This window comes from Heptranchias perlo, chromosome 20 (genome assembly GCF_035084215.1).
Source record: "Heptranchias perlo isolate sHepPer1 chromosome 20, sHepPer1.hap1, whole genome shotgun sequence".
NCBI lineage: Eukaryota > Metazoa > Chordata > Chondrichthyes > Hexanchiformes > Hexanchidae > Heptranchias > Heptranchias perlo.
In genome coordinates, this window is record NC_090344.1 from 10,849,317 (window position 1) to 10,872,791 (window position 23,475).

Here is a 23,475-nt window from a genome sequence, read left to right on the forward strand (position 1 = left end):
AGCGGTAAATGCAGTCAATTAACTCCAATTAATCTATTTGAGCATTGAAGAGATCTTGAAACAGTTGGGGGTTGCGAGCAGAATTCAAACCGAGGCAGGAAAACCCCAATGGAGTTTTGAGACCAACGCTTGAACCACTCGGCCATCGCAGCTGTCAACGGCATGTTCGTTTGGACAGAATTCCACATAGGAACATGTAACTTCTACAATAGCAAGCATTGGTGGTTCAGGGGTAGAATTCTCGCCTGCCACGCGGGAGACCCGGGTTCGATTCCCGGCCAATGCAAGATCGTTTTGCATTTTGCACCAATGAGTAACCTCGGAACAGGATTGTGGTATTTGGTCCGTCGAGTCTGTTCCGCAACTCAATACGATCATGGCTGAGTTATGTCCGAAATCCCTGCACCCGCCTTCGTCCCATATCTCTAAATATCTTTGGTTGACAAAAATCGATAAATCACGGGTTTGAAATTAACAATTGAGCTCGCATCAACTGCAGTTTGTGGAAGAGAGTTCCAAACTTCTCCAACACTTTGCTTGTAGAAGTGTTTCCTAATTTCAACTCCTGAAAGTCTGACTCTAATGTTTAGCCTATGTCCCCAAGTCCTAGACACCCCAACGAGCGGAAATAGTTTCTATCCATCTACCCCATCAGTTCCTCTTAATATCTTGAACATTTCGATCACATCAACCCTTAATCTACGAAATTGAAGGGAATACAACTGTAGTTTGTGCAATCTCTCCTCATAATTTATTGCCAAGAGTCCAGTTATCTTTCTAGTAAATCACACTGCACTCCCTCCAAGGCCAATATATCGTTCCTAAGGTGCGGTGCCCAAAACTGAACACAGTACTCCAGGTGTGGTCCAACCAGAGCTTTGTGTAGCTGTAGCATAATGTCTATTCTCATCCTCTAAACATATAGGCCACCATTCCATTAGCCTTTTTGATTATATTCTGTTCGTGTCCATGACATGTAATTGATCTATGTACATGGACACCTAAGTTCCTTTGGAACTGCACAGTTTCGAATTTTTCACCTTTTATAAAGTATTCTGATCTATCCTTTTGAGGTCCAAAGTGGATGACCTCACACTTGCTTATATTGAAATCCATTTGCCACAGTTTTGCCCATTCATTCATTATATTAATGTCTCTCTGGAATTTACCAGAATGATACCCGAACTTCAAGGGTTAAGTTACGAAGAGAGATTACACAAATTGGGGTTGCATTCTCCAGAGTTTCGAAGGTTAAGGGGTGATCTGATCGAAGTTTATAAGATATTAAGGGGAACAGATAGGATGGATAGAGAGAAACTATTTCCGTTGGTTGGGGATTTTGGAAGTCGGGGGCAATGTCTAAAAATTGGAGCCAGACCTTTCAGAAGCGAGATGAGAAAACATTTCTACACACAAAGGGTTGTAGAAGTTTGGAACTCTCTTCCGCAAACGGCAATTGATACTGGCTCAATTTATAAATTTAAATCTGAGATAGATAGTTTTTTGGCAACCAAAGGTATTAACGGATATGGGCCAAAGGCAGGTCTCTGGAGTTAGATCACAGATCAGCCATGATCTTATCAAATGGCGGAGCAGGCACGAGGGGCTGAATGGCCTACTCCTGTTCCTGTGTTCCTCTTCCTATATAATCTGCACTGCTTATAACGCTGCCCATTTTGGTGTCATCGGCAAACTTCCACATGTCGCTCTCTGTCCCGTCATCTAATATCAATGAGACCACCTGAATAGGGGGAGATTCACATTCAGCATCAATCTCTGCATCATCTTGAGACATTTTATTTACTTCATATGTGTTGCACTTTGGAAACTTCAGCTTTCTCTCCTCTGGAGCTCAAACATGCACTTTAATCCTACCAGCAGGAACAGTGAAAAGATGTCAGAAGCCAATTGGTGAATTTTACACTCAACGTTGCGGAACAGCAAGAGCTTATCGGGGATTTGAGCCCGGGACTTCTCGGATATTAATCAACCAAAGCCCCCGAAACAAGAATCATACATCTGGACCAACCAGGCGCTGTTACTTACATCATGCAGCCAGTGTAAAGTTTCGCTGTCTCCCATAGCCGATCGGCTACCCTTTCAGACCTCTTCTGTCCATCCAATCTCGTTTTCTATTCCGGTGTACAGCAATATCAAGTTGTACGCTAACTATTTCCAGTCACCAATATTAGTTTCCCTTTACTAAATTGGTTTCGTCTCTACGACTTATATTATCAAGCAAGACGTTTCAGAATTATTTGCTCGGAAACTACATTGCTTTGGAGGATACTGAGAGGTGTCAATAAAAAGAGGGATCTTGGAGTGCATGTCCACAGATCCCTGAAGGTTAGAGGACAGGTAGTTAAGGTGGTTAAATAGGTATAAAGGATACTTTGCTTTATTAGCCGAGGCATAGAATGTAAGAGCAGGGAGGTTATTCTGGAACTGAATAAAATACTAGTTCGGCTACAGCTGGAGTATTGCGTACAGTTTTGGTGACCACATTACAGGAAAGATGGGACTACACGAGAAATGGTACAGAGATTTACGACGATGTTGCGAAGAGTGGAGAATTTTGGCTATGAGGATAGATTGGATCGGCTGAGGTTGTTTTCTCTGGAACCGACGAGGCTGAGGCGAGATTTAATTGAGGTGTATAAAATTATCACGGGCCTCGATAGAGTGGATAGGAAGGACCTGATTCACGTAGCAGAGAGTTCAATAAAAAGGGGGCATAGATTTAAGGTAATTGGTAGAAGGATTAGAGTGGAGCAGAGGGGAATTTTGCTCCACCCAGCGGGTGGTGGGGGTCTGGAACTCACTGCCTGAGAGGGTGGGAGAAGCAGAAACACTCATCGGGTTTAAAAAGGACTTCAATATGCACTTGAAGAGCCGTAACCGACAAGACTACGGACTAAACGCTGGTAAGTCGGGTGATGCTAGATATCTCTTTTCCGGCCGGTACAAACATGATGGGCCGAATGGCCTCCGCGAACGTAAATTTTAATGATTCTATGATTCTGATATAATTGCCGTCTGTCTCGGCATGGTGATAATATACACTCTCCCATAAGTATACTTTAATCAAATTGGTGTTTTGTTTCACTGTGAGAGTGAAGAGATCTTAATGTTTAGACATTGACTGCAGCAGCTGGGTTGCACCTTTACTTTTCCTACCGTCTCAACCTTTCTTTAACCTTCTCTGCTGGTGTTGCAGGTTCGATCAGCCAACTCCGTTCACGGAAGCCTGAGAAGTCCATCAGAGGACAACACAAGAGACAGAGACAGGGAGAGATAGAGAAATGCATGCAAAGAAAATAAAGAGAATACATAGAATCATAGAATCATAAAATGGTGACAGCAGAGAAGGAGGCCATTCGTCCCATCGAGCTCGTGCCGGCTCGTTGTTAAAGCAATCAAGATAGTCCCATTCCCCCGCCCCTTCCCGTTAGCCCTGCATTTGTTTCCTATCAAGTATTTATCCAATTCCTTTTTGAAAGCCACCTTTCAATCAGCGTATTCCAGATTGCAACCACTCGCTGGGTGAAGAAGTGTTTCCTTCCGTCGCCTTTGGTTCTTTTGCCAATCACCTTAAATCTGTGTCCTCTGGTTCTCGACCCTTCCGCCAATGGGAACAGTTTATCTTTATTTATTTATTCCAACCCTTCATGATTTTGAACACTTCGATCAAATCTCCTCTTAACGTTCTCTGATCTAAGAACAACCCCAGCACCGGGTAAATGCGGTCAATTAGCTTCAATTCATTTATTTGAGCATTAAACAGCTGTTCAAACATTACTGTGACATTATGGTAGCGCGGCCTCGCGGTCGAAGGTGTTAAATTTAATTTCTATAGAGGCGTGGGTTTGAATCCCACTGCTGTTAGAATTTCTGCCAAAGTTTATTTTGATCTGTTCACAGAAAACCCGATTGTAGTGCGATAGAGCAGAGGATGTGAAAGAAGCTGAAAGTGAAAGTGCAGATATTATTTTCATCACGGGGACAGGACACGTTTCCACAGGTAAGGGCCTCTCACCTTAAGATTCTTTCCAGCAGAGTAGGAGAGGTGATCAAAGTGACCGGGCTCTAGCAGCGCAATCAGTCAGTGCGCGGTCCTTATATGACCGGACAAGGTCGGGAAATGGCGAGGTTGTTAGTCGAGTCTCACCGAGATCAACGAATCCTTTTCCGTGTGAACATTTCGAACGGAGCTGAACGTATAATTGAGTGTTCCAAAATGCATCAATTATTTGTATCGCCACGTGGTTCCTCTTGTTGCAATATCAGATGAGATATTTCGTGTTATTAGTTTACAGGAGGGAGGCTGCGGTATTGGAGCCGCAAACTATGATTTTGATCCATCCACAAATTATGGGATTTAGCTTGAGCTTTAACGCTGCGCGTTCGACCGCTCAGTCACGATACTTTCCATCTTGCGATCTTCAGGAGCTACTTTCACAGGAATAGAATTACTGCAAGCAAGAAGTCTACCCCTCAAGCACCAATGCTCGCACGGCAGCAGGATGCATGTGTCCAGTTGGAAACCTGACTGAAGGAACATGCAGTCTGACAGAGCCGGAAGTCCAGCAGATTGACTTTTGTGGTGAGCAGATGATGTGCCTCCTTCTTGAGAGTGTTTCGCCAATCCAGCTCAGAGTGGATTAAGCATTATAAATTCGGGTGGGACTGGAGCCACTTGTATCAGATGAAGTGTAGGGGGTTATTTCCCTTCCTTGACGAGCATTAATGATCCTGTTGCGGTTTTGCTGCAAAATTTCACTTCCCAGCGCCGAAATCACCGAACCCTGAACTAAAATTCAACGATGGTGAGATTCGGACACACAACCTTTGCAGTGATTAGAAGAAGTCCCACGTGCTACCCATGGCACCACAAATCGGCTATCGATTAGGTTATTTCACGTTACCCATATGCTGCTTTGGAACTTTTGCTGCGGTGCAGTAAGTGGTTCAAAAGCTCAGTGGGGATTCACAGCGCTCCTGAGAAATCGACACAGGGACGGTTTGTGCAATGCATCGTCCTCTCTCTCTCTCCCATTTGCTCACTCTCGCTTTCTCTCTTGAGCTCTCACTCTCCCCGTTTATCTCAAGAGGGCTGGAAAACAAGGGGTGGATGTTATGTTACAGCTGCACAGAGCTCTGGCAAGACCCCAACTGGAGGATTGCATTCAGTTCCGGGCACCCACATCAGGAAGGATGTATTAACCTGGACGCTCGAGGGGCTGGATGGTCTACTCATGTTCCTAAGTTCCAATGAATGGAACAATAATTCAAGTATCGAGACCCTAATATATCAGGATGAGTGAGTGAAGAATGTTTTCTGTTTGAAGGACTGATTTCATTAATTGAATACTCCCAGTGTCCTACCTCATTGCAGCCCAGGCCGGACAAACTGCTCGCACAAAGTGGCATTTTCTGTGAGAACACGAAAGACTTGTTCAGGCCATGACAGTACCGAGTGCGGGCAGGCCTGCGCGTGAAATGGAAAATGAGGTGAAATACTCCAACAAGCAGCGGATGTCTCTGTTCCCATTTCCAAAATGCACGCACGCACGGGCCCATGATCCCCACTCACACTCTCCTTCCAATCTCACACACCTTTGCTTTGGTTTGAAATCGTGTATGTTTTCACAATGGGATTTAATTTGAAGAAAGCAGTGCTGTAACAACCCGGGGATATTGAAGAGATGCAGTACAAGAAGATACATAAAAGGCAAATGATAACAATGACTGTTCTCACACTGTGAGCTACAGTTAAAGGCTGACAACATTTAAAGTCTCATGCAGCAGGTCCGGGTCCAAATCTTTCACGTGGCATCTCCTTCTGCTTCTGTCACTCCTTTTCCTCCACGGAGAGTGGATTTGGAATTCCTGTGCGGCTGCATTGCGCATTTTCCAGATCTGCTTCGAGCGCAATTCACTCCAGTTCATCAATTGCACACATTAGTTTGATCAAGGGGAGAGGACACCTTTTCACAGACAAGGGCTGTTCATCCTATTGTTTTTCTAGCAGAGGAGGGCAGATCATCAAAGTAACCGGATATGGTGAACTGTCCGTACAGGTGCCTGGTGGGCTCGTGGTTATGATTCGGCGTTCACACCTATATAATTAATTACATTAAACCAAATAAACTCGACGAAAAGAGGAATATTTATTTAAACACCATTAACCAACCTATAACTTTCTGTTGCAGACTGAAAGAGACGCTAACGAGGTTACCGAATGACAGTCACAAGTTTAATAATGATTTGTTTTGTATGTGAAACGCTTTTCAGACTGCATTTTAGGAGACTGGTTGCACAGCTTGCTAAAGTAAAACATGCCATCATGTCGTGATCGCGGGTTTGATTGTTGTATGGTCTGATAAGGGGCTTTGTTTTGGGTTTTCGTAATTTTAAAATCCAAGCTTTACAATCAGATCCACAGACAAATTCACGCGACAATTTTATTGAATAGCATCCATTGCAACTTTACCCCTGGGCCGGAGAAACACGTCTTTATTTTTATTTTTCTTTCTCCGGTTTGCAGAGAAACGTTTAACTCGCGGCCTGTTCCCATTAATGATCATCAGCAACAACAGAAAGACAGAGCGGGTCTGACCGCCCCGAGATGTGGAAAATGTATCAGTTTAGAACAAATGCATCACATCAAATAGTCACCCGGCAACGAGAGAGACAAAACCAAGAGAAAAAGGCAGAAGGTAACAGAGAAATAAAAACCAAATACAGACGATATCAATATTTCCCATCGTTGATGTCTCTCTGTTCCATCCCCAATCCTTCAGTGGTGGGGATAAAATTTCACTGCAAATAAATGCGAGAATCGACCCAAAGAAGAAGAAACTAAATAACCAAAAACTGCCAAACACTGGATTACACCAAAGACCTTTAAGTTTTCAGTCTAATGCAACCGCGACTGAGCTATTGGGACACCAAAGCAAATGCAACTTTTCGCCATTGTCTTGCTAGAAAATATCACCCCAGCGACGCCTTGCTGTTCATTACCGCACTTCATATATAAACACCACACTCATATATACCCAACCAGAGTCCATGGATAAACACCGCACTCACATACACACAACAACAGTTCATATATATAAACATCGCACTTATATATACACACCCACAGTTCATATATAAACATCTCACTCATATATACACACCCACAGTTCATATATAAACATCTCATTCATATATACGCACCCACAGTTCATATATGAACATCGCACGCATAAACACACACCCACAATTCATATATAAACATCACACTCATATATACACACCCACAGTTCATATATAAACATCGCACTCATATATGCACACCCACAGTTCATATGTCAATACTGCACTCATATATACACATCCACTGTTCGTATATAAACATCTCACTCATATACACTCACCCACAGTTCATATTTAAACATCGCACACCTATATATACAACGACAGTTCATATATAAACATCGCACCCACAAAAACAAATCGACAGTCCATCGATCAACATCGCACTCATATATACATACCCACATTTCATATATAAACATCGCACGCATATATAAATACCCACAGTTCATATTTAAACATTGCATTCATATAAACTCACCCACAGCTCATATATAAATATCGCATTCATTAATACTCACCCACAGCTTATATATAAAAATCGCATTTTTTTTATTCGTGCATGGGATGTGGGCGTCGCTGGCGAGGCCAGCATTTATTGCCCATCCCTAATTGCCCTTGAGAAGGTGGTGGTGAGCCGCCTTCTAGAACTGCTGCAGTCCGTGCGGTGAAGCTTCTCCCACAGTGCTGTTAGGAAGGGTGTTCCAGGATTTTGACCCAGCGACGATGAAGGAACGGCGATATATTTCCAAGTCGGGATGGTGTGTGACTTGGCGGGGTACGTGCAGGTGGTGTTGTTCCCATGTGCCTGCTGCCCTTGTCCTTCTAGCTGGTAGAGGTCGCGGGTTTGGGAGGTGCTGTCGAAGAAGCCTTGGCGAGTTGCTGTACTGCATCCTGTGGATGGTGAACACTGCAGCCACTGTGCGCCGGTGGTGAAGGGAGTGAATGTTTCGGGTGGTGGATGGGGTGCCAATCAAGCGGGCTGCTTTGTCCTGGATGGTGTCGAGCTTCTTATGTGTTGTTGGAGCTGCACTCATCCAGGCGAGTGGAGATTATTCCATCACACTCCTGACTTGTGACTTGTAGATGGTAGAAAGACTTTGGGGGGTCAGGAGGTGAGTCACTCGCCGCAGAATATCTAGCCTCTGACCTGCTCTTGCAGCCACAGTATTTATATGGATGGTCCAGTTAAGTTTCTGGTCAATGGGGAGCCCCAGGATGTTGATGGTGGGGGATTCGGCGATGGTAATGCCGTTGAATGTCAAGGGGAGGTGGTGAGACTATCTCTTGTACGAGATGGTCATTGCCTGGCCCTTGTCTGGCGCCAATGTTACTTGCCACTGATGAGCCCAAGCCTGGGTGTTGTCCAGGTCTTGCTGCATGCCGGATCGAACTGCTTCGTGATTTGAGGGGTTGCGAATGGAACTGAACACTTTGCAATCATCAGCGAACATCCCCATTTCTGACCTTATGATGGAGGGAAGGTCATTGATGAAGCAGCTGAAGATGGTTGCGCCTAGGACACTGCCCTGAGGAACTCCTGCAGCAATATCCTGGGGCTGAAATGTTTGGCCTCCAACAACCACTACAATCTTCCTTTTTGCTCAGTATGACTCCAGCCACTGGACAGTTTTCCCCCTGATTCCCATTGACTTCAATTTTACTGGAGCTCCTTGGTGCCACACTCGGTCAAATGCTGCCTTGAAATGAAGGGCAGTCACTCTCACCTCACCTCTGGAATGCAGCTCTTTTGTCCATGTTTGGACCAAGGCTGTAATGAGGTCTGGAGCCGAGTGATCCTGGCGGAACCCAAACTGAGCATCGGTGAGCAGGTTATTGGTGAGCAAGTGCCGCTTGATAGCACTGTCGACGACACGTTCCATCACTTTGCTGATGATTGATAGTAGACTGATGGGGCGGTAATTGGCCGGATTTGTTTGTCCTGCTTTTTGTGGACAGCACATACCTGGGCAATTTTCCTCGTTGTCGGGTAGATGCCAGTGTTGTAGCTGTACTGGAACAGTTTGGCTGGAGGCGCAGCTCGTTCTGGAGCACAAGTCTTCAACACTGCAGCCGGGATGTTGTCGGGGCCCATAGCCTTTGCTGTATCCAGTGCACTCAGCCGTTTCTTGATATCACTGGGAGTGATTCGAATTGGCTGAAGACTGGCTGCTGTGATGGTGGAGATATCGGGAGGAGGCTGAGATGGATCATCTAATAATGTAACAAATTAAATTCCGATCAATATTATTTTACTAACAATCAACAGCCCATCCATAAAACACTGCCCCGCTATAAAACCTGTGGGCAGGACCCTGAGCTGCCTGTCTGTCTGTCTGTCTGTTTATCCGTCTGATTGGGTCTCGGCCTTATTCTCAGGCCAGGCTTTTTGTTTGCTGGCTGCAGGCCTCGCTCCCCGACTGACTGAACAACTACCGGGCCGTGTGTCAGAATCAATGACTGTGACTGACTGTCTGCCCATTTATGGCCACATTTCTGAGTTACAAATCGCTCTGTGTCGCAGGCCTGTCTCTGTCCCTTCGGATCACAACACACCCACAAGCTTCACGACTGAACGCAGGTTTGGTCAGTCTGTCCTCGCAGGTCCTTCGGAAGCTAATGATTTTGAACTGAATTATTTTTCCTGAGTGACTTGTCAAGTTTTGTTCAGTGATATGTTTGCGAAAGAGAACGGAGGAAATAGTTATTGTGCAACTCGACATTTCTCTGCATCGGAATAGAAAACGTGATTGGATGGATAGAAGAGGTTTGAAAGGATGGCCGATCGGCCGTGGGTGGCACCGAATTCTGCAGTGGCTGCAGTGGTTCATTACCGGTAATGAAAATGAGGTAATATACTACCACAAGCTGCCGCTGAAAATCATTCAATTTCCCAAACTTGACCCACCGAATCAAATGAAGCTCCTGGGAAAGCTACAAGACAACGCGGGTCTATCGGGCATCGTTTGAAGCAACTGGCAGTTTAAAGTGGCATCTGCAGCCATGCAAGTACTGCCACGTGCCGCTGCGATCGCCGAGTGGTTGAAGCGTTAAATTCAAGATCAAATGGAGTTTTCCTTCGCAGGTTTGATTTCTGCTCGCTGAATTATTGTTTAAAGATCCGTTCAATGCTCAAATGAATGAACTGGATCTAACTCACTTCATTTGTCTCTCTCAGAGCATGAGAGATACTCGAGCGTGGCCGGCGCTTTTAATTGGGTGCCCAATGTACTCTTGCAAAATTCAAACACACAAGAAAGAATCTTGCCCAATCTGCAACTAAAATTCTGCTACTTTGCAGAACCACCCATTTATAAGCGACTTTATTTGCACGAATCTCTCTATCTCTCCTTGTCTCTTGTCTCCATGTTGTCCCCTGATGGACTTCTCAGGCTTCCTGGAACGGTAAAGGCTGATCTAACCTGCAACACCAGCAGGGAAAGGTAAAGGAATAAAAGACTGAGACGGTCGGAAAAGTAAAGGTGCAACCCAGCTGATAAATTCGTAGCTAATGTCTCCACATTTTTGTCTCTTCGCCCTCACAGTGAAAGAAAACAGCAATGTGAGTAAAATATACTTATGGTAGCTTGTATACTCTGACGATGCCGAGACAGATGCCAATGTAGCTTCAGATTAACTTATTCTGAAAAGTATTATTTGAAAAAACAAGTCGTACATTGTGAACGAATTTAGTAAAGAGAGGCTAATATTGGTGACTGGAAATAGGTAGTGCACAAATTGATATTGCTGTATATAGGAATAGAAAACGAGATTGGGTGGACAGAAGCGGTTGCAAAGGAGAGCCGATCGGCTGAAGACTATGGTGAAATTTTAGACCGGCTGCAGGACTTTCTAGCAAGCGGCTCGTTGGTCTAGGGGTATGATTCTCGCTTAGGGCGTTTTTCTAATAGAATATGCGAGAGGTCCTGGGTTCAAATCCCGGACGAACCCTGTTATCTCACTGCTTTTTAGTGAAAAGTCACCAATTGGATTCTGACATCTTTGCAGTTGTTCGAATTGAATTATATTTGAGCTCCAGAGGACAAAGTGCAGAAGTTTCCAAGGCGCAACACACACGGAGTAAATAAAATGTCTCAATATGATGTGGAGATTGAAGCTGAATGTGAATTTACCCCAATTTAGGCGGTCTCCTTGATATTAGATGACGGGATCGAGAAACACATATCCAAGTTTGCCGATGACACAAAGATAGACAGAATTATGAGCAGTGTGGATGGAAGAATGAGATTACAGAGAGATATTACTCGATTAAGTGAATGGGCAAAACTGCGGCAAATGGATTTCAACGTAAGCAAGTTTGAGGCCGTCCACTTTGGACCTCAAAAAGATAGATCAGAAAACATATCAATGGATGTTACTCCAAAAAATTGACCTCATGACATTTTGTGTGGATTCGCTTGTTTCCAAAGTCTGCCAAACTTTTAAAAGTTACCAACGCATTGCAATAGGAACCTTATGGCCCGTACGGGGATCGAACCCGCGGCCTTGGCGTTATTAGCACCACGCTCTAACCAACTGAGCTAACCGGCCATCTATGTAGTTTAGCTTTATGGGCTTACCCGCGTGTTGGGTAGTTTGAGTTTATTTTTACACCAGCTGACAGGGTTTTGCAACGAATATTGAATAAACCACATCCCTTAAACATTGTTACTTGTTTCTGTATATACTGTCGAGGATGTCGATCAAAATTAACAAACAAAAGCACTTTAATGTAACAAATTAAATTCCGATCAATAATATTTTACTCACAATGAACAGACCATCCATAAAACACTGCCCCGCTATAAAACCTGTGGGCAGTACCCTGAGCTACTGTGAAAATGATATCACCGCAACGTGATTCGATCACGCTGCGTTTCGACGTTGAGTCAGATGTCTGTCTGTCTATCCGTCTGATTGGGTCTCTGCCTTATTCTCAGGCCAGGCTTTTTCTTTGCTGGCTGCAGGCCTCGCTCCCCGACTGACTGAACAACTACCGGGCCGTGTGTCAGAATCAATGACTGTGACTGACTGTCTGCCCATTTATGGCCACATTTCTGAGTTCCTGCCTTCGCTCCGTGTCGCAGGCCTGTCTCTGTCCCTTCGGATCACAACACACCCACAAGCTTCACGACTGAACGCAGGTTTGGTCAGTCTGTCCTCGCAGGTCCTTCGGAAGCGAATGATTTTGAACTGAATTATTTTTCCTGAGTGACTTGTGAAGTTTGGTTCAGTGATATGTTTGCGAAAGAGAACGGAGGAAATAGTTAGTGTGCAACTCGACATTTCTCTACATCGGAATAGAAAACGTAATTGGATGGATAGAAGAGGTCTGAAAGGATGGCCGATCGGCTGTGGGTGGCACCGAATTCTGCAGTGGCTGCAGTGGTTCATTACCGGTAATGAAAATGAGGTAATATGCTACCACAAGCTGCCGGTGCAAATCGTTCAATTTCCCAAACTTGACCCACCGAATCAAATGAAGCTCCTGGGAAAGCTACAAGACAACGCCGGTCTATCGGGCATCGTTTGAAGCAACTGGCAGTGTAAAGTAGCATCTGCAGCCATGCATGCAAGTACTGCCATGTGCCGCTGCGATCGCCGAGTGGTTGAAACGTTAAATTCAAGATCAAATGGAGTTTTCCTTCGCAGGTTTGATTTCTGCTCGTTGAATTATTGTTTAAAGATCCGTTCAATGCTCAAATGAATGAACTGGATCTAACTCACTTCATTTGTCTCTCTCAGAGCATGAGAGATACTCGAGCGTGGCCGGCGCTTTTAATTGGGTGCCCAATGTACTCTTGCAAAATTCAAATACACAAGAAAGAATCTTGCCCAATCTGCAACTAAAATTCTGCTACTTTGCAGAACCACCCATTTATAAGCGACTTTATTTGCACGAATCTCTCTATCTCTCCTTGTCTCTTGTCTCCATGTTGTCCCCTGATGGACTTCTCAGGCTTCCTGGAACGGTAAAGGCTGATCGAACCTGCAACACCAGCAGGGATAAGGAAAGGAAAAAAAGACTGAGACGGTCGGAAAAGTAAAGGTGCAACCCAGCTGATAAATTCGCAGCTAATGTCTCCACATTTTTGTCTCTTCGCCCTCACAGTGAAAGAAAACAGCAATGTGAGTAAAATATACTTGTGGTATACTCTGACGATGCCGAGACAGATGCCAATGTAGCTTCAGATTAACTAATTCTGAAAAGTATTATTTGAAAAAACAAGTCGTACATTGTAAACGAATTTAGTAAAGAGAGGCTAATATTGGTGACTGTAAATAGGTAGTGTACAACTTGATATTGCTGTATATAGGAATAGAAAACGAGATTGGGTGGACAGAAGCGGTTGCAAAGGATAGCCGATCGGCTGAAGACTATGGTGACATTTTAGACCGGCTGCAGGAATTTCTAGCAAGCGGCTCGTTGGTCTAGGGGTATGATTCTCGCTTAGGGCGTTTTTCTAATAGAATATGCGAGAGGTCCCGGGTTCAAATCCCGGACGAGCCCTGTTATCTCACTGCATTTTAGTGAAAAGTCACCAATTGGATTCTGACATCTTTGCAGTTGTTCGAATTGAATTATATTTGAGCTCCAGAGGACAAAGTGCAGAAGTTTCCAAGGCGCAACACACACGGAGTAAATAAAATGTCTCAAGATGATGTGGAGATTGAAGCTGAATGTGAATTTACCCCAATTTAGGCGGCCTCCTTGATATTAGATGACGGGATCGAGAAACACATATCCAAGTTTGCCGATGACACAAAGATAGACAGAATTATGAGCAGTGTGGATGGAAGAATGAGATTACAGAGAGATATTACTCGATTAAGTGAATGGGCAAAACTGCGGCAAATGGATTTCAACGGAAGCAAGTTTGAGGCCGTCCACTTTGGACCTCAAAAAGATAGATCAGAAAACATATCAATGGATGTTACTCCAAAAAATTGACCTCATGACATTTTGTGTGGATTCGCTTGTTTCCAAAGTCTGCCAAACTTTTAAAAGTTACCAACGCATTGCAATAGGAACCTTATGGCCCGTACGGGGATCGAACCCGCGGCCTTGGCGTTATTAGCACCACGCTCTAACCAACTGAGCTAACCGGCCATCTATGTAGTTTAGCTTTATGGGCTTACCCGCGTGTTGGGTAGTTTGAGTTTATTTTTACACCAGCTGACAGGGTTTTGCAACGAATATTGAATGAACCACATCCCTTAAACATTGTTACTTGTTTCTGTATATACTGTCGAGGATGTAGATCAAAATTAACAAACAAAGAGCACTTTAATGTAACAAATTAAATTCCGATCAATAATATTTTACTCACAATGAACAGACCATCCATAAAACACTGCCCCGCTATAAAACCTGTGGGCAGGACCCTGAGCTACTGTGAAAATGATATCACCGCAACGTGATTCGATCACGCTGCGTTTCGACGTTGAGTCAGATGTCTGTCTGTCTATCCGTCTGATTGGGTCTCTGCCTTATTCTCAGGCCAGGCTTTTTCTTTGCTGGCTGCAGGCCTCGCTCCCCGACTGACTGAACAACTACCGGGCCGTGTGTCAGAATCAATGACTGTGACTGACTGTCTGCCCATTTATGGCCACATTTCTGAGTTCCTGCCTTCGCTCCGTGTCGCAGGCCTGTCTCTGTCCCTTCGGATCACAACACACCCACAAGCTTCACGACTGAACGCAGGTTTGGTCAGTCTGTCCTCGCAGGTCCTTCGGAAGCGAATGATTTTGAACTGAATTATTTTTCCTGAGTGACTTGTGAAGTTTGGTTCAGTGATATGTTTGCGAAAGAGAACGGAGGAAATAGTTAGTGTGCAACTCGACATTTCTCTACATCGGAATAGAAAACGTAATTGGATGGATAGAAGAGGTCTGAAAGGATGGCCGATCGGCTGTGGGTGGCACCGAATTCTGCAGTGGCTGCAGTGGTTCATTACCGGTAATGAAAATGAGGTAATATGCTACCACAAGCTGCCGGTGCAAATCGTTCAATTTCCCAAACTTGACCCACCGAATCAAATGAAGCTCCTGGGAAAGCTACAAGACAACGCCGGTCTATCGGGCATCGTTTGAAGCAACTGGCAGTGCAAAGTAGCATCTACAGCCATGCATGCAAGTACTGCCATGTGCCGCTGCGATCGCCGAGTGGTTGAAGCGTTAAATTCAAGATCAAATGGAGTTTTCCTTCGCAGGTTTGATTTCTGCTCGCTGAATTATTGTTTAAAGATCCGTTCAATGCTCAAATGAATGAACTGGATCTAACTCACTTCATTTGTCTCTCTCAGAGCATGAGAGATACTCGAGCGTGGCCGGCGCTTTTAATTGGGTGCCCAATGTACTCTTGCAAAATTCAAATACACAAGAAAGAATCTTGCCCAATCTGCAACTAAAATTCTGCTACTTTGCAGAACCACCCATTTATAAGCGACTTTATTTGCACGAATCTCTCTATCTCTCCTTGTCTCTTGTCTCCATGTTGTCCCCTGATGGACTTCTCAGGCTTCCTGGAACGGTAAAGGCTGATCTAACCTGCAACACCAGCAGGGAAAGGTAAAGGAATAAAAGACTGAGACGGTCGGAAAAGTAAAGGTGCAACCCAGCTGATAACTTCGTAGCTAATGTCTCCACATTTTTGTCTCTTCGCCCTCACAGTGAAAGAAAACAGCAATGTGAGTAAAATATACTTATGGTAGCTTGCATACTCTGACGATGCCGAGACAGATGCCAATGTAGCTTCAGATTAACTAATTCTGAAAAGTATTATTTGAAAAAACAAGTCGTACATTGTAAACGAATTTAGTAAAGAGAGGCTAATATTGGTGACTGGAAATAGGTAGTGTACAACTTGATATTGCTGTATATAGGAATAGAAAACGAGATTGGGTGGACAGAAGCGGTTGCAAAGGAGAGCCGATCGGCTGAAGACTATAGTGAAATTTTAGACCGGCTGCAGGACTTTCTAGCAAGCGGCTCGTTGGTCTAGGGGTATGATTCTCGCTTAGGGCGTTTTTCGAATAGAATATGCGAGAGGTCCCGGGTTCAAATCCCGGACGAGCCCTTTTATCTCACTGCTTTTTAGTGAAAAGTCACCAATTGGATTCTGACATCTTTGCAGTTGTTCGAATTGAATTATATTTGAGCTCCAGAGGACAAAGTGCAGAAGTTTCCAAGGCGCAACACACACGGAGTAAATAAAATGTCTCAAGATGATGTGGAGATTGAAGCTGAATGTGAATTTACCCCAATTTAGGCGGTCTCATTGATATTAGATGACGGGATCGAGAAACACATATCCAAGTTTGCCGATGACACAAAGATAGACAGAATTATGAGCAGTGTGGATGGAAGAATGAGATTACAGAGAGATATTACTCGATTAAGTGAATGGGCAAAACTGCGGCAAATGGATTTCAACGTAAGCAAGTTTGAGGCCGTCCACTTTGGACCTCAAAAAGATAGATCAGAAAACATATCAATGGATGTTACTCCAAAAAATTGACCTCATGACATTTTGTGTGGATTCGCTTGTTTCCAAAGTCTGCCAAACTTTTAAAAGTTACCAACGCATTGCAACAGGAACCTTATGGCCCGTACGGGGATCGAACCCGCGGCCTTGGCGTTATTAGCACCACGCTCTAACCAACTGAGCTAACCGGCCATGTATGTAGTTTAGCTTTATGGGCTTACCCGCGTGTTGGGTAGTTTGAGTTTATTTTTACACCAGCTGACAGGGTTTTGCAACGAATATTGAATAAACCACATCCCTTAAACATTGTTACTTGTTTCTGTATATACTGTCGAGGATGTAGATCAAAATTAACAAACAAAGAGCACTTTAATGTAACAAATTAAATTCCGATCAATAATATTTTACTCACAATGAACAGACCATCCATAACACACTGCCCCGCTATAAAACCTGTGGGCAGGACCCTGAGCTACTGTGAAAATGATATCACCGCAACGTGATTCGATCACGCTGCGTTTCGACGTTGAGTCAGATGTCTGTCTGTCTATCCGTCTGATTGGGTCTCTGCCTTATTCTCAGGCCAGGCTTTTTCTTTGCTGGCTGCAGGCCTCGCTCCCCGACTGACTGAACAACTACCGGGCCGTGTGTCAGAATCAATGACTGTGACTGACTGTCTGCCCATTTATGGCCACATTTCTGAGTTCCTGCCTTCGCTCCGTGTCGCAGGCCTGTCTCTGTCCCTTCGGATCACAACACACCCACAAGCTTCACGACTGAACGCAGGTTTGGTCAGTCTGTCCTCGCAGGTCCTTCGGAAGCGAATGATTTTGAACTGAATTATTTTTCCTGAGTGACTTGTGAAGTTTGGTTCAGTGATATGTTTGCGAAAGAGAACGGAGGAAATAGTTAGTGTGCAACTCGACATTTCTCTACATCGGAATAGAAAACGTGATTGGATGGATAGAAGAGGTCTGAAAGGATGGCCGATCGGCTGTGGGTGGCACCGAATTCTGCAGTGGCTGCAGTGGTTCATTACCGGTAATGAAAATGAGGTAATATGCTACCACAAGCTGCCGGTGCAAATCGTTCAATTTCCCAAACTTGACCCACCGAATCAAATGAAGCTCCTGGGAAAGCTACAAGACAACGCCGGTCTATCGGGCATCGTTTGAAGCATCTACAGCCATGCATGCAAGTACTGCCATGTGCCGCTGCGATCGCCGAGTGGTTGACGCGTTAAATTCAAGATCAAATGGAGTTTTCCTTCGCAGGTTTGATTTCTGCTCGCTGAATTATTGTTTAAAGATCCGTTCAATGCTCAAATGAATGAACTGGATCGAACTCACTTCATTTGTCTCTCTCAGAGCATGAGAGATACTCGAGCGTGGCCGGCGCTTTTAATTGGGTGCCCAATGTACTCTTGCAAAATTCAAATACACAAGAAAGAATCTTGCCCAATCTGCAACTAAAATTCTGCTACTTTGCAGAACCACCCATTTATAAGCGACTTTATTTGCACGAATCTCTCTATCTCTCCTTGTCTCTTGTCTCCATGTTGTCCCCTGATGGACTTCTCAGGCTTCCTGGAACGGTAAAGGCTGATCTAACCTGCAACACCAGCAGGGAAAGGTAAAGGAAAAAAAGACTGAGACGGTCGGAAAAGTAAAGGTGCAACCCAGCTGATAAATTCGTAGCTTATGTCTCCACATTTTTGTCTCTTCGCCCTCACAGTGAAAGAAAACAGCAATGTGAGTAAAATATACTTATGGTAGCTTGTATACTCTGACGATGCCGAGACAGATGCCAATGTAGCTTCAGATTAACTAATTCTGAAAAGTATTATTTGAAAAAACAAGTCGTACATTGTAAACGAATTTAGTAAAGAGAGGCTAATATTGGTGACTGGAAATAGGTAGTGTACAACTTGATATTGCTGTATCTAGGAATAGAAAACGAGATTGGGTGGACAGAAGCGGTTGCAAAGGATAGCCGATCGGCTGAAGACTATGGTGAAATTTTAGACCGGCTGCAGGACTTTCTAGCAAGCGGCTCGTTGGTCTAGGGGTATGATTCTCGCTTAGGGCGTTTTTCTCATAGAATATGCGAGAGATCCCGGACGAGCCCTGTTATCTCACTGCTTTTGAGTGAAAAGTCACCAATTGGATTCTGACATCTTTGCAGTTGTTCGAATTGAATTATATTTGAGCTCCAGAGGACAAAGTGCAGAAGTTTCCAAGGCGCAACACACACGGAGTAAATAAAATGTCTCAAGATGATGTGGAGATTGAAGCTGAATGTGAATTTACCCCAATTTAGGCGGTCTCATTGATATTAGATGACGGGATCGAGAAACACATATCCAAGTTTGCCGATGACACAAAGATAGACAGAATTATGAGCAGTGTGGATGGAAGAATGAGATTACAGAGAGATATTACTCGATTAAGTGAATGGGCAAAACTGCGGCAAATGGATTTCAACGTAAGCAAGTTTGAGGCCGTCCACTTTGGACCTCAAAAAGATAGATCAGAAAACATATCAATGGATGTTACTCCAAAAAATTGACCTCATGACATTTTGTGTGGATTCGCTTGTTTCCAAAGTCTGCCAAACTTTTAAAAGATACCAACGCATTGCAACAGGAACCTTATGGCCCGTACGGGGATCGAACCCGCGGCCTTGGCGTTATTAGCACCACGCTCTAACCAACTGAGCTAACCGGCCATCTATGTAGTTTAGCTTTATGGGCTTACCCGCGTGTTGGGTAGTTTGTGTTTATTTTTACACCAGCTGACAGGGTTTTGCAACGAATATTGAATAAACCACATCCCTTAAACATTGTTACTTGTTTCTGTATATACTGTCGAGGATGTAGATCAAAATTAACAAACAAAGAGCACTTTAATGTAACAAATTAAATTCCGATCAATAATATTTTACTCACAATGAACAGACCATCCATAAAACACTGCCCCGCTATAAAACCTGTGGGCAGGACCCTGAGCTACTGTGAAAATGATATCACCGCAACGTGATTCGATCACGCTGCGTTTCGACGTTGAGTCAGATGTCTGTCTGTCTATCCGTCTGATTGGGTCTCTGCCTTATTCTCAGTCCAGGCTTTTTCTTTGCTGGCTGCAGGCCTCGCTCCCCGACTGACTGAACAACTACCGGGCCGTGTGTCAGAATCAATGACTGTGACTGACTGTCTGCCCATTTATGGCCACATTTCTGAGTTCCTGCCTTCGCTCCGTGTCGCAGGCCTGTCTCTGTCCCTTCGGATCACAACACACCCACAAGCTTCACGACTGAACGCAGGTTTGGTCAGTCTGTCCTCGCAGGTCCTTCGGAAGCGAATGATTTTGAACTGAATTATTTTTCCTGAGTGACTTGTGAAGTTTGGTTCAGTGATATGTTTGCGAAAGAGAACGGAGGAAATAGTTAGTGTGCAACTCGACATTTCTCTACATCGGAATAGAAAACGTGATTGGATGGATAGAAGAGGTCTGAAAGGATGGCCGATCGGCTGTGGGTGGCACCGAATTCTGCAGTGGCTGCAGTGGTTCATTACCGGTAATGAAAATGAGGTAATATGTTACCACAAGCTGCCGGTGCAAATCGTTCAATTTCCCAAACTTGACCCACCGAATCAAATGAAGCTCCTGGGAAAGCTACAAGACAACGCCGGTCTATCGGGCATCGTTTGAAGCAACTGGCAGTGTAAAGTAGCATCTGCAGCCATGCATGCAAGTACTGCCATGTGCCGCTGCGATCGCCGAGTGGTTGAAACGTTAAATTCAAGATCAAATGGAGTTTTCCTTCGCAGGTTTGATTTCTGCTCGCTGAATTATTGTTTAAAGATCCGTTCAATGCTCAAATGAATGAACTGGATCTAACTCACTTCATTTGTCTCTCTCAGAGCATGAGAGATACTCTAGCGTGGCCGGCGCTTTTAATTGGGTGTCCAATGTACTCTTGCAAAATTCAAATACACAAGAAAGAATCTTGCCCAATCTGCAACTAAAATTCTGCTACTTTGCAGAACCACCCATTTATAAGCGACTTTATTTGCACGAATCTCTCTATCTCTCCTTGTCTCTTGTCTCCATGTTGTCCCCTGATGGACTTCTCAGGATTCCTGGAACGGTAAAGGCTGATCTAACCTGCAACACCAGCAGGGAAAGGTAAAGGAATAAAAGACTGAGACGGTCGGAAAAGTAAAGGTGCAACCCAGCTGAGAAATTCGTAGCTAATGTCTCCACATTTTTGTCTCTTCGCCCTCACAGTGAAAGAAAACAGCAATGTGAGTAAAATATACTTATGGTAGCTTGTATACTCTGACGATGCCGAGACAGATGCCAATGTAGCTTCAGATTAACTAATTCTGAAAAGTATTATTTGAAAAAACAAGTCGTACATTGTAAACGAATTTAGTAAAGAGAGGCTAATATTGGTGACTGGAAATAGGTCGTGTACAACTTGATATTGCTGTACATAGGAATAGAAAACGAGATTGGGTGGACAGAAGCGGTTGCAAAGGAGAGCCGATCGGCTGAAGACTATGGTGAAATTTTAGACCGGCTGCAGGACTTTCTAGCAAGCGGCTCGTTGGTCAGGTGTATGATTCTCGCTTAGGGCGTTTTTCTAATAGAATATGCGAGAGGTCCCGGGTTCAAATCCCGGACGAGCCCTGTTATCTCACTGCTTTTTAGTGAAAAGTTACCAATTGGATTCTGACATCTTTGCAGTTGTTCGAATTGAATAATATTTGAGCTCCAGAGGACAAAGTGCAGAAGTTTCCAAGGCGCAACACACACGGAGTAAATAAAGTGTCTCAAGATGATGTGGAGATTGAAGCTGAATGTGAATTTACCCCAATTTAGGCGGTCTCATTGATATTAGATGACGGGATCGAGAAACACATATCCAAGTTTGCCGATGACACAAAGATAGACAGAATTATGAGCAGTGTGGATGGAAGAATGAGATTACAGAGAGATATTACTCGATTAAGTGAATGGGCAAAACTGCGGCAAATGGATTTCAACGTAAGCAAGTTTGAGGCCGTCCACTTTGGACCTCAAAAAGATAGATCAGAAAACATATCAATGGATGTTACTCCAAAAAATTGACCTCATGACATTTTGTGTGGATTCGCTTGTTTCCAAAGTCTGCCAAACTTTTAAAAGTTACCAACGCATTGCAATAGGAACCTTATGGCCCGTACGGGGATCGAACCCGCGGCCTTGGCGTTATTAGCACCACGCTCTAACCAACTGAGCTAACCGGCCATCTATGTAGTTTAGCTTTATGGGCTTACCCGCGTGTTGGGTAGTTTGAGTTTATTTTTACACCAGCTGACAGGGTTTTGCAACGAATATTGAATAAACCACATCCCTTAAACATTGTTACTTGTTTCTGTATATACTGTCGAGGATGTAGATCAAAATTAACAAACAAAGAGCACTTTAATGTAACAAATTAAATTCCGATCAATAATATTTTACTCACAATGAACAGACCATCCATAAAACACTGCCCCGCTATAAAACCTGTGGGCAGGACCCTGAGCTACTGTGAAAATGATATCACCGCAACGTGATTCGATCACGCTGCGTTTCGACGTTGAGTCAGATGTCTGTCTGTCTATCCGTCTGATTGGGTCTCTGCCTTATTCTCAGTCCAGGCTTTTTCTTTGCTGGCTGCAGGCCTCGCTCCCCGACTGACTGAACAACTACCGGGCCGTGTGTCGGAATCAATGACTGTGACTGACTGTCTGCCCATTTATGGCCACATTTCTGAGTTCCTGCCTTCGCTCCGTGTCGCAGGCCTGTCTCTGTCCCTTCGGATCACAACACACCCACAAGCTTCACGACTGAACGCAGGTTTGGTCAGTCTGTCCTCGCAGGTCCTTCGGAAGCGAATGATTTTGAACTGAATTATTTTTCCTGAGTGACTTGTGAAGTTTGGTTCAGTGATATGTTTGCGAAAGAGAACGGAGGAAATAGTTAGTGTGCAACTCGACATTTCTCTTCATCGGAATAGAAAACGTGATTGGATGGATAGAAGAGGTCTGAAAGGATGGCCGATCGGCTGTGGGCGGCACCGAATTCTGCAGTGGCTGCAGTGGTTCATTACCGGTAATGAAAATGAGGTAATATACTACCACAAGCTGCCGGTGCAAATCGTTCAATTTCCCAAACTTGACCCACCGAATCAAATGAAGCTCCTGGGAAAGCTACAAGACAACGCCGGACGATCGGGCATCGTTTGAAGCAACTGGCAGTGTAAAGTAGCATCTACAGCCATGCATGTAAGTACTGCCATGTGCCGCTGCGATCGCCGAGTGGTTGAAGCGTTAAATTCAAGATCAAATGGAGTTTTCCTTCGCAGGTTTGATTTCTGCTCGCTGAATTATTGTTTAAAGATCCGTTCAATGCTCAAATGAATGAACTGGATCTAACTCACTTCATTTGTCTCTCTCAGAGCATGAGAGATACTCGAGCGTGGCCGGCGCTTTTAATTGGGTGCCCAATGTACTCTTGCAAAATTCAAATACACAAGAAAGAATATTGCCCAATCTGCAACTAAAATTCTGCTACTTTGCAGAACCACCCATTTATAAGCGACTTTATTTGCACGAATCTCTCTATCTCTCATTGTCTCTTGTCTCCATGTTGTCCCCTGATGGACTTCTCAGGCTTCCTGGAACGGTAAAGGCTGATCTAACCTGCAACACCAGCAGGGAAAGGTAAAGGAAAAAAAGACTGAGACGGTCGGAAAAGTAAAGGTGCAACCCAGCTGATAAATTCGTAGCTAATGTCTCCACATTTTTGTCTCTT

The 23,475-nt window shown here is 44.3% G+C and overlaps 8 non-coding genes across 8 annotated transcripts; 3 read left to right on the forward strand and 5 right to left on the reverse strand.

Annotated features, from left to right (window-relative positions):
- Positions 1-215: 215 nt before the first annotated feature.
- trnag-gcc (transfer RNA glycine (anticodon GCC)) lies at positions 216-286 on the forward strand. Its single transcript has one exon. It is a non-coding gene; the product is annotated as a tRNA-Gly (tRNA).
- Positions 287-11,620: 11,334 nt separating this feature from the next.
- trnai-aau (transfer RNA isoleucine (anticodon AAU)) lies at positions 11,621-11,694 on the reverse strand. The gene has a single exon. It is a non-coding gene; the product is annotated as a tRNA-Ile (tRNA).
- Positions 11,695-13,564: 1,870 nt separating this feature from the next.
- Positions 13,565-13,654, forward strand: trnap-agg (transfer RNA proline (anticodon AGG)). The gene is given in 2 exon segments: positions 13,565-13,600; positions 13,619-13,654. It is a non-coding gene; the product is annotated as a tRNA-Pro (tRNA).
- Positions 13,655-14,180: 526 nt separating this feature from the next.
- On the reverse strand, positions 14,181-14,254 carry trnai-aau (transfer RNA isoleucine (anticodon AAU)). The gene has a single exon. It is a non-coding gene; the product is annotated as a tRNA-Ile (tRNA).
- Positions 14,255-16,132: 1,878 nt separating this feature from the next.
- trnap-agg (transfer RNA proline (anticodon AGG)) lies at positions 16,133-16,222 on the forward strand. Its single transcript is given in 2 exon segments — positions 16,133-16,168; positions 16,187-16,222. It is a non-coding gene; the product is annotated as a tRNA-Pro (tRNA).
- A 526-nt stretch (positions 16,223-16,748) lies between these two features.
- On the reverse strand, positions 16,749-16,822 carry trnai-aau (transfer RNA isoleucine (anticodon AAU)). Its single transcript has one exon. It is a non-coding gene; the product is annotated as a tRNA-Ile (tRNA).
- A 2,461-nt stretch (positions 16,823-19,283) lies between these two features.
- trnai-aau (transfer RNA isoleucine (anticodon AAU)) lies at positions 19,284-19,357 on the reverse strand. The gene has a single exon. It is a non-coding gene; the product is annotated as a tRNA-Ile (tRNA).
- A 2,493-nt stretch (positions 19,358-21,850) lies between these two features.
- trnai-aau (transfer RNA isoleucine (anticodon AAU)) lies at positions 21,851-21,924 on the reverse strand. The gene has a single exon. It is a non-coding gene; the product is annotated as a tRNA-Ile (tRNA).
- Between the last annotated feature and the right edge of the window lie 1,551 nt (positions 21,925-23,475).